Source organism: Rhinoraja longicauda, chromosome 17 (genome assembly GCF_053455715.1).
Source record: "Rhinoraja longicauda isolate Sanriku21f chromosome 17, sRhiLon1.1, whole genome shotgun sequence".
NCBI lineage: Eukaryota > Metazoa > Chordata > Chondrichthyes > Rajiformes > Arhynchobatidae > Rhinoraja > Rhinoraja longicauda.
Genome location: NC_135969.1, coordinates 6,312,893 through 6,319,368, shown reverse-complemented (window position 1 = coordinate 6,319,368; position 6,476 = coordinate 6,312,893).

The window sequence follows — 6,476 nt, the reverse complement described above, 5'->3', positions numbered from 1 at the left end:
ACTGCCACAACACTCTTCTTCCACCAACACAAAGTGGCGCATGTGTGGAAAGCTCTGTCACTGTATGGAGTCTTGTTCCAACCGTTGAAGTTGACCTCTCTGAGCAAGTTCCCAGCAGGGATGTCATCAAGGCAAATGTGTTTCATTTAGAGATACAGCACGCAAACACGCCGGTGGGGAAGTTAGTTGGAGTTTGGACTCGCTATTTGAAAAAGACTCTCCTCATGTGACCCCTGGCTCTTTTGCCAGTCCATTAGTTTGTGAATTCGCGAAGAAAAGAAATTGGATATGATGTGGGGAAGTTTAGTTTAGTTTCTAGTTTTGTTTCGAGATACAGCGCGGAAACAGGCCCTTTCGGCCCACCGGGTCTGCGCCGACCAGCGATCCCCACACATTAACACTATCGTGCACCCACTAGGGACAATTTTTATATTTTCCAAGCCAATTAACCTACATACCTGTACGTCTTTGGAGTCCGGGGGAAAACGGAAGATCTCAGAGAAAACCCACGTAGGTCACGGGGAGAACATACAAACTCCGTACAGACGGCGCCCGTAGTCGGGATCGAACCCGGGTCTCCGGCGCTGCATTCGCTGTAAGGCAGCAACTCTGCCGCTGCGCCACCGTGCGAAGTCTCGGGATAAGAATGTTATCCGGCCGAGCAGGAGGAAGGAGATGGTTATGCAACTATCTCCATCACCTCTGGCTAGATGCCGTTGATGGTATCAGGCGAGTTGCTCTGATGGCGAGCCTTTCATGGTTAAATAGCTGGTAGTCTGTGCATGCTGTAGGATGCAGATGGCAAATGCCAGGCAATGCTCTGCGTTTGGGGTAGGGATATGCTTTATGTAGGTGCCCCAAATGACAAACACCATTGATAGGGTATTGTAACAACAAGGAACTGCAGATGCAGCTTCACCACAAAAAAGGACACAAAATGCTGGAGTAACAATCCTTATGACTGGAGAAGGGTTCATACCCGAGGATTCGCCCATCCATGTTCTCCAGCGATGCTGCCTGACCTGCTGAGTTACCCCAGCACTTTGTGTCTTTATTGATCGGGTATTATTGGGAGTGGTGCATGAAGCCGAGCCTGAAGACGATGGTGGCCATCAGTCTGAAGACTGAAGAAGGGTCTCGACCTGAAACGTCACCCATTCCTTCTCTCCGGAGATGCTGCCTGCCAGTCCCGCTGAGTTACTCCAGCATTTTGTGTCCATCTATGATGGTGGCCATGCTGGGTATGGCATTTGAAGATGTACACTCTAAGCGTGCCTTGACGTGATAGATCATTGAAATTGCTCGTACACCTCTTCAAGGTCCTTTGCATTCGACTCCTGGCATTGATCGCCACAGCTAACTGCGCCAATTGTCCTTGGGAAGATTATCAGGGGCATTCCTCATCTCAACACCATCCAGATCATTGTTCATCTCACCTTCTCCACCAAAGCGTAACACTGTTCCTCTCATGATCTACAAAATCCTCTCATGATTTACAAAATCATGAGGGGAATAGATCGGGTAGATGCACAGAGTCTTTTACCCAGAGTAGGGGAATCGAGGACCAGAGGACAAAGGTTTAAGGTGAAGGGGAAAAGATTTAATAGGAATCCGAGGGGTAACTTTCTCACACAAAGGGTGGGTGGGTGTATGGAACAAGCTGCCAGAGGAGGTAGTTGAAGCTGGGACTATCCCAACGTTTAAGAAACAGTTGTACAGGTACATGGATAGGACAGGTGTGGAGGGTTATGGACCAAGTGCAGGCAGGTGGGACTAGGGTAGCTGGGACATGTTGGGCAGTGTGGGCGTTGGGCCAAAGGGCCTGTTTCCACACTGTATCACTCTGTGACTCTATGACTTTATAACGAATACAGTGCGCAGGCCATTACTCATATTGTGCTATTATTTGTGTAGGAAGGAACTGCAGGTGCTGGTTTAAACCGAAGATGGACACAAAACGCTGGAGTAACTCAGCGGGACAGGCAGCATCTCTGGAAAGAGAGAATGGGTGAAGTTTCAGGCCGAGACCCTTCTCCAGTCTGAATAAAGGTCTTGACCCGAAACGTCACCCATTCCTGTCCCGCTGAGTTACCCCAGCATTTTGTGTTTATGTTTGTGCTATTATTTCCCAGGTTAGAATGATATCCACACTATAAAAAACTGAGAACACTTGGTGCCTTGGACTGAACGGTGGCATTGATGTCTCATAAAAGACGCGACATCAGTTTTAATATGTTACCAAGCAAACCTCGTGCAATGCAATACAAGTAACGAGGAGTTTTAGTTTAGTTTGGAGATACAGCGTGGAAACGGTGCCTTCTGCCCACCGAGCCCACCCCGACCAGTGATCCCCACACATTGACACAACCCTACACACACGAGGGACAATTTTACATTATACATTTACAGCAAGCCAATTAACCCACAAACCTGTGAGGCAGCAGCTTTACCAGCTGAGCACGTGTGCTGCAGAAGAAAGACAAGGCTATTTGTGACAGTTACAACAGGTTGCAAGTGTGTGGTTTTGAAAATCTCAGAGGGAATTAAAACTGCAAAGTGGAGCGTACGTGGTTAGACTTGAAGGTTTTATATTTATAACTTCTATTTTTCTCTTCCTCATCTATGATTTAGAATGATCTTAAATGAATGTCACCAGCGACAGAGAGAAGGCCTGATTCAGATATCGGATACACTGAGTTGTCATTCTGCACGCATCTGGAATGGGTTGACTGGACTTGTATTCACTGGAGTTTAGAAGGATGAGAGGGGAATCTTGTAGAAACATGTAAAATTCTTAAGGGATTGGACAGTCTAGAGACAGGAAAAATGTTCCCATGTTGGGGGAGTCCAGAACCAGAGATCACAGTTTAAGAATAAAGGGGTAGGCCAGGGTTTTTTCTACTGGGAGGGGGGGGCAATGTTTTTAAATTTTATTTCTGCTGTCTCACTTTGCAATGTGTGAGAGTGTTAATATGATGTGAAACTCACCAACGTCTCGTACATCCCTTCCCCTGCTGCTAGTGCACGTGGCCATGTTTGAGTGGCTCCCGTCAGGAGGCCGGCTTCGCTGCCCAGGCTGTCGGACACAGTGGAGAAGGGCAACCTTTGTCCCCCAAGGCTGTTCAGCCCCTCAACTCCCAACCACCCCTGTCCCTCTCCTCACCCTGCTAATCCCCCCCCCCCCCCCCCAATGGTTTTTGTACTACTCAACGTGCCTTTGTAAATGGGACAAATACAGTGTTTTGAACTTGAATTTCTAAACACTACATCATCTCCTGCGGCCTTTTGAGGACATTGTTTACTCTCGGCAACATCTCCACATATTCCACGCCTGGGACAAATGCTGACACCTCATGTTCAGGTCTCTAATAAACCCTTCCATGTCAACTGGATGCCAAATTCATTTTGAATTCAGTCTGATAAAGGGTCCCGACCCATACATTTTGCACAGAAATGCCGCCTAATTACCAAGCCAATTAGCCTGTAGCCATATCCCTCCAAACCTGTCCTATCCATGTACCTGTCCAACTTTTTGTTGAACGTTGGGATAGTCCCAGCCTCAACTACCCCCTCTGGCAGCTCGTTCCATATACCCACCACCCTCTGTGTGAGAAGGTTACCCCTCGGATTCCTATTAAATCTTTTTCCCTTCACCTTGAACCTATGTCCTCTGGTCCTCGATTCCCCTACTCTGGGTAAAAGACTCTGTGCATCTACCCGATCTATTCCTCTCATGATTTTGTAAATCATGAGAGGATTTTGTAAATCATGAGAGGATTTTGTAGATCATGAGAGCAACAGTGTTACGCTTTGGTGGAGAAGGTTAGATTAACAATGATCTGGATGGTGTTGAGATGAGGAATGCCCCTGATAATCTTCCCAAGGACAATTGGCGCAGTTAGCTGTGGCGATCAATGCCAGGAGTTGAATCCAAAGGGCCTTGAAGAGGTGTACGAGCAATTTCAATGATCTATCACGTCAGGGCACGCTTAGAGTGTACATCTTCAAATGCCATACCCAGCATGGCCACCATCATAGATGGACACAAAAATGCTGGAGTAACTCAGCGGGACTGGCAGGCAGCATCTCCGGAGAGAAGGAATGGGTGAGGTTTCGGGTCGAGACCCTTCTTCAGACTTCAGACTGATGGCCACCATCGTCTTCAGGCTCGGCTTCCTCAGTCTTGAAGCTTTTGAGAGAACTGTTCACTACAAAAGTTATCATTAGCATTAGAAATCTGGTTATGAACAAACTAAGAGATATTTTGTTCTTTCACGTTGATGAGAGTGAAGGCTCAATAAAATGTAAGGATGGTTGACAAGAGGGACCTCCAGTGGTTAACTTTGTTTTAATGACAGGCATTTAATAGCTTTCCTATTTACTATTGTGCTGCAGGGACCATTCGGCCCTTTTAGTCCGTGATAGCTCCTAGCACTGCAATCGCTCCGTTGCCATTCCCTCTGTCATTGTGCCTGTAGCCCTGCTACTTAATCTTTCATGTATTCCCCTGACTCCTCCTCTGATTCACTCACCACACACCCACACCAAGGAGCAATTCAGCCAGCAGTCAACCTGCCGGCTCACCCCTGGGATGTGGGAGGAATCCGGAGCACCCGGGTAAACCCACGTGGCCACAGGGGAAATGCACAAACATCACCCATGTGGAACCCGAGGTCAGGTTCGATCGCAGGCCCCTGGAGCTTGCGGCAGCAGCACCACCCGCCGCAACACCACGGCACTTGGTTTCCCACAGTGTTGAACGAAAGGGTTGGAAGAAGGGTCTCGATCCAATACGTCACCTGTTTCCTTTCTCCAGAGATGCTGCCTGACCAGCTGCATTTTGTGTCTATCATCGCTGTAACCAGCATCTGCAGTTCCTTCCTGTGTGTGTGTGTGTGTGTGTGTGTGTGTGTGTGTGTGTGTGTGTGTGTGTGTGTGTGTGTGTGTGTGTGTGTGTGTGTGTGTGTGTGTGTGAAGAGATTCCTCCGCATCTGCTCTCTGAAGGTAGGTCCTGTTATTCTGAGGCTGTGGCCTCCGGCCCTAGACTCTCCCACTGGCGGAAGCATCCTCTCTGGTGCTGTGAGACAAAAACTCTACTGCTGTGCCACTGCACTACTGCACTGCTGTGCGACTGCACTACTGCACCGCTGCACCACTGCACTGCTGCACCACTGCACTGCTGAACCACTGCACTACTGCACTGCTGTGCCACTGCACTACCGCACCACTGCGCTACTGCACTGCTGTGTCACTGCACTACTGCACTGCTGTGCCACTGCACTGCTGCACTGCTGTGCCACTGCACTGCTGCGCCACTGCACTGTTGCACTGCTGCACTGTTGCACTGCTGCACCACTGCACTGCTGTGCCACTGCACTGCTGTGCCACTGCACTACTGCACTATGGTGCCACTGCACTGTTGTGCCACTGCACTACTGCACCACTGTGCCACTGCACTGCTGTGCCACTGCACTGTTGTGCCACTGCACTACTGCACTGTTGTGCCACTGCACTACTGCATTGCTGCGCCACTGCACTACTGCATTGCTGCGCCACTGCACTACTGCACTGTTGTACCACTGCACTGCTGCACTGCTGTGCCACTGCACTGCTGCACTGCTGCACCACTGCACTGCTGCACTGCTGCACTGCTGTGCCACTGCACTACTGCACTAGGCTGTAGCACCAACCGAACCAGAGTTTGCAGTGAAGTCCCAAGACACCTGTTGAGTTCCCAAGTTCACGTTATAGGAGTAGAATTAGGCCATTCGGCCCATCGAGTCTACTCCGCCATTCAATCGTGGTGATCTCTGCCTCCTAGTCCCATTCTCCTGCCTTCTCCCCATAACCCTTGACACCCGTTCTAATCAAGAGCGCCCTGTAAAAGAGCGCCCTTTAATTCTGAGGCTATGCCCTCTGGTCCTAGACTCTCCCCCCACTGGAAACATCTTCTCCACATGCCTTTCATAATTCTATGCCTTTCATTATTCTGTAAGTAATAGATGGGGGATTCTGCATCAAACTGGAGAGTTAGTGTGCGTGGTGCAGAATGAAAGTTCCAGCTTTTCCCATCACTCTCAATATACCCATTTCACGTTTAAATGAATTCACTTTGAACTAGCTGCCAGTGTCTGGTTTACCTTTTGCTTCATTCATCCAGTGACTCAGTTTCCTACTCAAGTATGTGGATAACCCACATGTACAAATTCAGCTCTGTGTTAGGGGAGTGTGCGGGTTACGTCCGCGCCCGGGCGGCATGGTGGTGCAGAGGTAGAGTTGCCGCCTTACAGCGAATGCAGCGCCGGACACCCGGGTTCGATCCTGATTACGGGTGCTGTACTGTACGGAGTTTGTACGTTCTCCCCATGACCTGCGTGGGTTTTCTCCAAGATTTTCGGTTTCCTCCCAAACTCCAAAGACGTGCAGGTATGTAGGTTAATTGGCTTGGTAAATGTAAAAATTGCCCCTAGTGAGTA